The sequence below is a fragment of the Phoxinus phoxinus genome (assembly GCF_949152265.1).
Source record: "Phoxinus phoxinus genome assembly, chromosome: 19".
Taxonomy (NCBI): domain Eukaryota; kingdom Metazoa; phylum Chordata; class Actinopteri; order Cypriniformes; family Leuciscidae; genus Phoxinus; species Phoxinus phoxinus.
In genome coordinates this window covers 14,274,427-14,283,614 of record NC_136894.1, presented here as the reverse complement: position 1 = coordinate 14,283,614, position 9,188 = coordinate 14,274,427, and positions in this window count along the sequence as shown.

Below are 9,188 nucleotides of genomic sequence, written 5' to 3'. Positions count from 1 at the left end.
AAACATGGGAAATAAGACACTCGTACAACTTGAAAACACAACAATACCTAGACTATTACATGGAAAGTTAGCAACATTGATACCAAACATGATGTGGAGAATTATATATTACTCAAATATTATTAGTGCTGTTTTATAAGTTAAATTTCACTAATGCTTATACCTTTATTACACTGTTATTATATTTTCTGCTCTAAAACTTTGGCACATAGTACTATGCCACACATTTGCAGATTGTTGAGGAAAGTAGTGCTTTTACTTACTCTAAACAATTTGGTTTATTTACCCTGGTGGATGAAAACACTCACATTTTCTAAATGTGAATCCGTAAATTATATAAAATAATTTTTCTTAATTGAAATGCACAATAATGTTTCTACCACTATGGAGAGCTTAATAAGTTGTTTACCTAATGTTATTGTCTTCTTAATGAACCTATTGTGATAGAATGTAATGTTTGCCATTACCCCTTCTAAACAAACCAATTTGCGGCAGCTTTGGTAAACCTTAGGTCATTGGAGTGTAAACACTGGGCATCCATTGTGAGGGAGTTTGAGGACTGACACCTTGGGCAAGCAAACACAGGCCTTTGTTTTGAGCATAGCCCAGTCATTCAAGAGAAGCAATAAAAAGCCTGGGCCAGAGACAATGGGTTCCTGCTTTAGGTCAGGTAAGGGTACTGGAGCAGTGGGGCCAGAATGAGTCTGATAACATCTCCACGGTCTGCCTTCTCCTTAAGACCCCTGGCCTGACCTCATGCTCTCTGGATGCTCACAAAAGACCACTGAGACTCCTAACAGTACCAGAACAATGAAGCAAAGTTCTGACTTCTTTGTCATTTAAATGCAAGATTCTTTCAAAGAGATGTGATGATATTCTTGATTGAACTTTATGAAAGTAAGGCACATTTACAGTAGGGTTACTTTAGTATTATTAATACTAGTATAGTATTATTTTAAAATAGCTTTTTTTAAGTTTTCATTTGAATTTTTATGCTTAGGTTTAGTAAATTCGTTATTTTGCCATTTTTGTTAGTTTTAGTTTTTATAAGCTTTCATATAGGCCTATTTTTATTTCAGTTTTAGTCATTTTAGTAGGCTACTTGAACTTCAACGTATTTATATCAATTTGTTAAAAAGGCAACATTTCTAATATTTATGGTTTTGAGTTAACATTTAATTTTTCAAAAATTTGTTTCAGGTTTATTTCAACTACCAAAAATGTTAATATGGTTTTAGTTTGAATCATTTTATTTTTATTTTACTTAAAGGGTTCCTTGTTACAGTGCATTTATACATTTAAGTACTGAGTAATAATAATTGAGTTAGGATTAGGTTTAAGGTTAGTTGCATGTAATTATGCATAATTTACTGTTATTACTATAGTAAGTGCATGTAACATGTAACAAGAACACTAAAATAAAGTGTTACCTTAGTTTTTTAATAATTAATAACTGGTATCTAAACCAGATTTTCACATTCCTAACCTGAGCAGTCAATGCCCATGCAAAAGTTGCCAGGGCTTTCCCAAATGCTACTTTTTAGGATCATTTGTGGGATTCATGTCCATAGGCCAAACGGTGAGAGATGAGTTATGTGCCAAACTTTAATATATATTTTAGTGGTTTAAAACACTAACCTTGAGAATGAGCAATAGTAATACTGATGCTTGGCAAACACCACTAATAAAATCGTTGTCAGCAACATCAAAATTTCATATCCAGCTTAATAGTAGATCCACTTAGCCATCTTTTTGATCTTGATACGAGTACTTCGCATGTCTTTATAATTGTTACCCATCTTTTCTAATCTCACATTGGGAGCACCTGGTGTTTTCACTACTGTGTGCAAATGAAGTTGCTAAATAAATACAGGTGGGGTCTCAAAACGGTATTCTTCGGGCTTTACCTGAAGGCTTATGGCTAATGCAGAAAAAACCGCAACATTGCTAACAAGCCTGTCTCACCATGCCCGGACTGCCCACAGTAAAAGGACAGGATGTACAGAAAGCCAGAAAGCAACAAAAGGAGTGGATACACACTGTATGTACACACAAGCAAAACCTATAGCAGCCAGGGCTTCTTTAAGACTAGTTAAACAAAGGTTTGTAACCCACAACAAAAGTCGAGGCCCACTATTGAATGAATTAATTGTATTAATTAGTTATGAACCTACAATTTAAAAACGTCCCCAGTTTGACAGCTGAAGTAGTAACCTGACAAGTGGCGGACAGGCACAGGCATGAAGTGTGCGGGGTGTCACTGCGATTTTTTCTATCCACCGCATTCCTATGAAAACACAGGCAGGGTCGGCTCTGAGAAAAAGAGGGAGGTATTCTGCATACCATGGATTTCTGAGATGGGAATAGGATGCCTGTTAGGACCTGCCCGACTACTGCCGCGCATTTGTCAGGTAAAGCCCCAGCATGCAGTGGGAGTTTGGGCTAGTGGCTGGAATGCAGTAAGAGGAGGCCCTGGACAGCAATCGCATCTCCAGCTACTGCACAGGTGTGCAATCAGGACATTTTTTGGGGGGGGGTGGTGGAGGGGTACACTTGCATTCCAGTGGCCCTTAAAGGGACAGTACCGCTTTCTCCACCACATGCCAGGGTGTCTTCAATCCAAACCAGTCCTGTGGGAAGCTGCTGAACAGGTTGGGTGAAGAGGATCATTTTCTTTGCATCAGCACCATAAACCTGTCTCTGGCTCTGCAGTCAACAATGATGAATTTGTATCGCTGTGCCGTTCGTATGCATTTGCATTGGCAGCTGCGTGTCACGCTTCAATTGTACTTCATAGGAAGCTCTCAGAAGAACTGAAGAATCGTCGATAATGCTAATAACAGACCCTGTGAAAAAGAAGTAGGCCTACTTTTGCATATACTCTTAAAAAGAATACTTATTATGAAAATAATATAGGCCTATTTTAAAAGTATACAATTTAGTGTGAACTGGATGTAATGTTTTCAGACACTTAATTGCATGTCAATTGCAATTTAATGAAAATGTATTATAGTTTAAATTTATAACAAATGCAACTGGTTTGACACACTTAATTAGACTTCAGTAGCCATATCTTTATTTCAAAAATACTTTTTTTTCTTTCATTTCAGCATTTATGGTAAACAAAAATATGTTTTAATGTAATTTCTATTGAAACGTGTATGTTATGTATTTAAAAAAAAATGTGTACATTTTTAATGATGAACTTTAAATCTAACATTGAAAAACACACTACAGTTAAAATTATAGCCTACTCAATTACTTTACATGTGCTTCAGTTAGTCAACACATAAAAAAGTGCACTTCTGTAAAGCATGACAAAAGATTATTAAAACAATGATTTAAAATGTACTTTAAAGTATGTTTAATTTGACACTATTACAAAGTACACTATTTAAAAGAGTAGAAGTCATGAAAGTGCACATGTTAAGTACACAAATTACCTTTTTCATTGATATTATATTATGTGCAAGTACAGTTTTTTTTTTAAAATACTTTTAAGATGACTACAAGTGCACATTCAATATAATTATTTTACAGGGGAGCACTGTTTGTCGGTACTTCTGCCATTGTGGTGAACTTAATGTATTGTTTTTAATATGGTTGGATGTCAGTGTTAAACAGAGGAAGTGACTGTAACGGGACTTTGTAGAACGACTTCCTCTTGTGTCAAGCTCGGGTTCCTCCCCCACATCTGAGAATATTGAGAGACGCATTTAGCGCGCATTAAAATGCATTTACACGCAAGAATTTCACCACAGCTTTGTCGAGACTTGAACAAAGCTGAGAAAAAACTATAGCTACTCATCACAGTTAATTTTACGCCCACATTCGAGTAATGAAAAGCATGCAAGGAATGATAGGATAATCTTTTCTATTTCTTTAACACTATTAAAGGGAAAGTCCACTCAAAAAGGAAAATTCCGTCATTATTTACTCACACTCATATAGATCTGTATGACTTTCTTTATTCTGCTGAACACAAAAGAAGATATTTTGAAGAATGTTATTGACCAAACAATTTTTGTTCCCATTGACTTCCATTGTATTTTTTGTCCAATTGTTTAGTTGCTACATTCTTCAAAATATATTCTTTTGCATTCATTTTTGACGATCTATTTAATTTAATAACATTTTAAATTATTTTTTTTTATAAACCCCTAACCTTATATTAAACTTTGACATGTACAAACATGAATGATTGCTCAAATCATGCAACTTTACAGTTCTGAGGGACCAAACTTGCATTTTTTTTCCTGGTGAAAGATATAGGCCAACAACAACAACATATGATTGCGAATATATGTGTTTCAATAGCAACACTATCAACAAATGAAACTGCAGCAGTCAGGTGGTACAAGTGAGCTCTTTAAGTTGTTTATGCTCACTGTTATTGTAATATTATATGCCTTGAGACATGATGACATGTTTGCTCCTGTACGCATTCATGTGTTTGGAGGAGGCGTGGCTTTGAAAACGCTCTGAAGGGAGGGTGGCTTTTAAAGCTAGCTCACTATTAGCCTCTCTGAAAATTGCCTACCCTACCTTTAATGTTGAAGGTTAATCATGGAATCATAGATGCCAATTTAGAACCTTTACTTTTGGGATTGTAAAGTTGTAGAGAAAATATTATAATATATGTAATCGCACAAAACAAGCTAGCAACCACCCACAGCATATTAATGTTGTGGTGGCAAATTTTGCAAGCTAGCACTATCACAATAAATAGTTTGGTAATGGTATATGGTTGTTTTGTGATATAAATAATGAAGTTTTCACCCCCAGAAGGGGAAAAAAAAGAGTCTAAAATAGAAAATCTCAGGGATGTCTGTTGAAAATCCTTCATTTTAGCGGAACAAAGGACAGACTGATATAATTCTCGTGTTGCAATTGAGGGTCTGATACCCGGCCGGGAGATTTCCTTTCAGAACCCCTCAGGCAGGACATCTCCACCCAAGCATGGTCGAAACTTCACCCAGCATTCATACAAAATTATGATTCATTGTGTAAGATACAAATGATAAAAAAACAGCTGGCTTGATTTAGAACATTATTTCCTCATTGTATATGAGGAAATTACAGAAATATTCATTTTTTCCTCATAAGGAATGATACTGGTCAGAATCTTTATTCTTTTCTTATGACGTGAATAGAAAAGAAACATAACACCATTGACAAGAAACGTTTCTCACAATGATACAGTTTCCCTCTTGAAAGAATAAAACATGTCATTTATGTTTACTAACATTTGAAACGAATAGCCTCAAGCTAGTCGAGTGCGGGTGTTTTGCATATTCAGACATGCCATAGCACGGAAGGCTAACGAATTTCCTTCTGTTTTCATATCAGCAGAATATTTTCTATCTTTGAACTGGAACTGAAAAAGTTCACATTTCTCCATTGGTTGAAGCAGATAAACACATTATATTGTATAATATGTTATTGTTTGGTTTGTTTAATTAAATTCAAGTGGTAATGTATCAACAGTTGATTCATGTGCATGGAGAGAGTTAACACAGAGGAAAATATAGAGGAATGGTTAACCAAAAAAATAAAGATTGTGTTATCATCTATGCATGCCATTTAAAACTAAGAAATGCTGAGTTTTAAGATTGAATTGCTTTTTTCATGAAATTACAGTGAAAATAAACTTTCCTTTACAATAAGGATTGCAATATCATACGAATGTATGGATTTGTTTATGATTTGAAAGCTTTAGTTTCCATTCATTGTAACTGCATGGGTAAACAAACAACCACAAACTTCAGAATTTTACTTCATTAATTAATTTTATGCATAAACATTAACATTTTACTTAAAAATGTAAATATACATTTACACTTACAATATATTACCTTGTTAGTCTCAAAATATGAATAAATGAGGCTAAATTTAGCTATAACCGAGTTTTTTATTTTTTATTTTGGTTAACCTGGCATTACAGAGGTAAGAGAGGCCAACAGGGGTTTTAAAGATTAATACCGCCACCTACTGCTAGAGTGTGAAAATACACGTCATGTGTGAAAAGAAGCCTCACAAAGGAGTCATAATACCAGAACTGAACCAACCATTATGTAACCCAGGTTATCCACAGAATTAACACGTGATTAAATGAAGTGAGCAGAACATTTATTTTCACTTATACAGTTTCACTTATAGTGGTACACTTATTTTCATGAGTATTAAAATAGTAAATTAAAATAATTTTTGTTTGTAAGACTGACCAATGAGAATTGAGGATGTTAAAAAAAAAACATTTTTTCAGTTTCCGGAATTCGCACGCGGTGAGAGCTCGCGCTCTCTTTGATTGGAAAAGCAGACGAGAGCAGTCGTGATTTGGATCTCTCCAAAGAGATTTGAGTATTTGTTTGATTTTATTTGAAAAAATTGATTAGGATTGAAGTTATATGTGCCCAGAGACGATGTAGCGAAAAGAGAAGTAAATTTGATGTGAAAGAGACTATTAAATTGATTTTATAACGTGTGACGCAGTTGCGGAGAAGCAGCCTTGTTAACGCATAGCGCGTTCACGTATCAAAGAGTTGTTTGAGAACTCAATAACGATCAAAAAAGATCTATGATTAGAATTTATTTTTACGAGAGAGTTGAGCAAAGGAATGAGTTGTAAAAAGAGTTCTTAAGACCTAAAAGGATTATATGTTCAAGTTCATCGGGTCTTGGTGAGTTACACTTTTATTTAATGTAATAAAATGTGAAATGTTGTTGAAATGTTCATATAAGTTAATTATAAATGAGAAATATGTTTGTTATTTTATGAGTAATGTATTTTTCTTTACGATCACATATGGTGAACGAATGATCGCACGTTGTATGTGAAACGCAATCGCCATTTTGATGCCGTGCTAGACAATGATAAATGATGTGATGTGTATGTTATGGAGAAAACTAACAAGGATTTCTTTTCTGACCTTTTATTCAAGGTCAGGTTTTTTTTGTTTTGTTTTGTTTTCTCTGTTTTTCTTCTTTCTGCCTTTTGCTGATTTTATTTCATCATCATCATCTTGTCGAGTGCATGCTGTGAATTGAGTTGATGCTGCATTGAAATCGTTGCTTTCCGGATTGGAGTTCCTGGATTCCTGGTATTCGTTCCAACTCTCGTGTTCGCGGAGGGAGTCGGGACTGGCGAGCCGCACGGACCTAACAGCGAGTCGTGATTGCATGGAACTGACATTAGTGTTGCCGATGGATAATGGATGGTAGGAAATTGAACTAACAGCACTTACATTTTTCACCGTTCAATTGGAAGGATTCAGCCACAAAGGAGAGACTGAGTAACGAACAATACTGTTGTCGTATAACGATTCACATTCACAAGGTTGTGAATATAATTTGAGAGACTCATTTTTTTTTGGAAACTGCTGGGTTTAATTCCAGTGAAGGGAATTAAGTGTGAATTTGTTGGGTTTATTTTATTTTTTGTTTGTTTGTTTATTAACGATGTTGCTTGTTCAAATGTGATTGCTTTCATTTTATTTTTTCCTTTTATATTGATTGAAAACTAAGAAAAAAAACGTATCCTACATAAATTTTCAAAAGGGATCAAATAAGGAGTTTAACTTAAATTGATTATATCCTAAATTAAGATTTTCAGAAGGTGAATTCACTGTAGTGATTAATTATTATTTTTTATATTTTTATTTTTCCAAAGAAACGAGAGGTTAATGTATTAATTTACATAAACATTGTGACAAGTGATTATACTTGCCTTTTGAGTCTTTGAAACTCATTAAGAACAGACAAAAAGGTGTCTAAAGAAATTATTTTATTTGTTTGAGAAGCACACTTTGAATTTTATTTGTTTTTCTCTTTCCTGTATTTTTTTCTTTTTCTTCTTTCTCTTATACATTCAAGTTTCAAATTCTAAACAAACCAATATATATTTCAATTATACCTTATACCTTGTGTGAGTGACTCATTATTGTTGTGACATCCTTATTCTCTGCAGGCGAATTTAGTTCTTCTGATTTTACTGGTCCATACTCAGACTTTGTGTCTGTACGAAATTGAGTGAAGGGTTACAAAGTTGGCGAGAGCCAGCCAGGAGAATTTGGAGTGTCATACAACAATAGTGATATCTCAGTGTGTGAAAACGTATACAGAGCAGTAAAGAACTATGGATATTGTGAGACGAGAGAAAGTACGTGTTCGTGATGCCGTTCTAGTGAGCGGTATAACACTATCTGAATCCGATCAAGATCTTGAGTCATGGCTGATGCGCTATGGTAGCATAAAGCGAACCTTGCTCATTGATAGTCCATCCTCTGAATTTCATCAGCAAGCTATAATAGAGTTCCAATATAGCTCAGCTATGGATGCGCTGCGACCCTTGTTGCCATTGCGAATTGTTAACACTTCTAATGCAGACACCTTCTTTAATGTGTGTGCCTTGAGCAGTGTTTACTCGCAGACAACTGGGGGTGATGTCACTAGCAATTATCTAGAGGAACTGCAAGAAATTGCGAGATTTAGCGGAAAACCCTTGCAGGTCGTAATTCAAGAGGAGCTAAAGAAGCTTAATGCTGCTAGTGCTTTCGTTGAACCCATGTCAAGTGATGAAAATGATTGTCCTATTGTGGCTGATTCTCAAACCCGTCGGTTATCATCTCAGTCACAAAGACTAGTTGAAGAGACAACTGCACCTTCATTGTCGGATAGTGTACCTTTGTCAAGTAGTCAACAGAGCAATGATCAAAACCTGACCAAGACTAAAGAGGCAAATGCGGTGCCCTCGTGTACTACTCTGCCCATGGATGTATTAAGCCCCCCTAGCGTACAACGAGTTGTAGTCGAACATATTGTGCGAGCTTCTGATAACGTATCAACTCAGTATGTTCCAGTGCGCTTGAGGTCATTTTCAGGGAAAGTTCCCCGACCAGTTAATGAACCCGATTTTGATACCTGGAGGGCGAATGTTGATTTTTTGCTTGATGACCCATCCATTTCTGATCTGTCTCGCACCAGGAAAATACTGGACAGCCTTTTGCCGCCAGCGGCTGATGTCGTAAAGCATATTGGCCCGCAAGCATCTCCAGTGGTATATTTAGAGCTGTTAGAGTCTGTCTATGGGTCAGTTGAAGATGGCGACGAATTATTTGCAAAATTTATGACACTGTTGCAAAACCAAGGAGAGAAACCCTCTAGCTACCTGCATCGGCTGCAAGTCATGC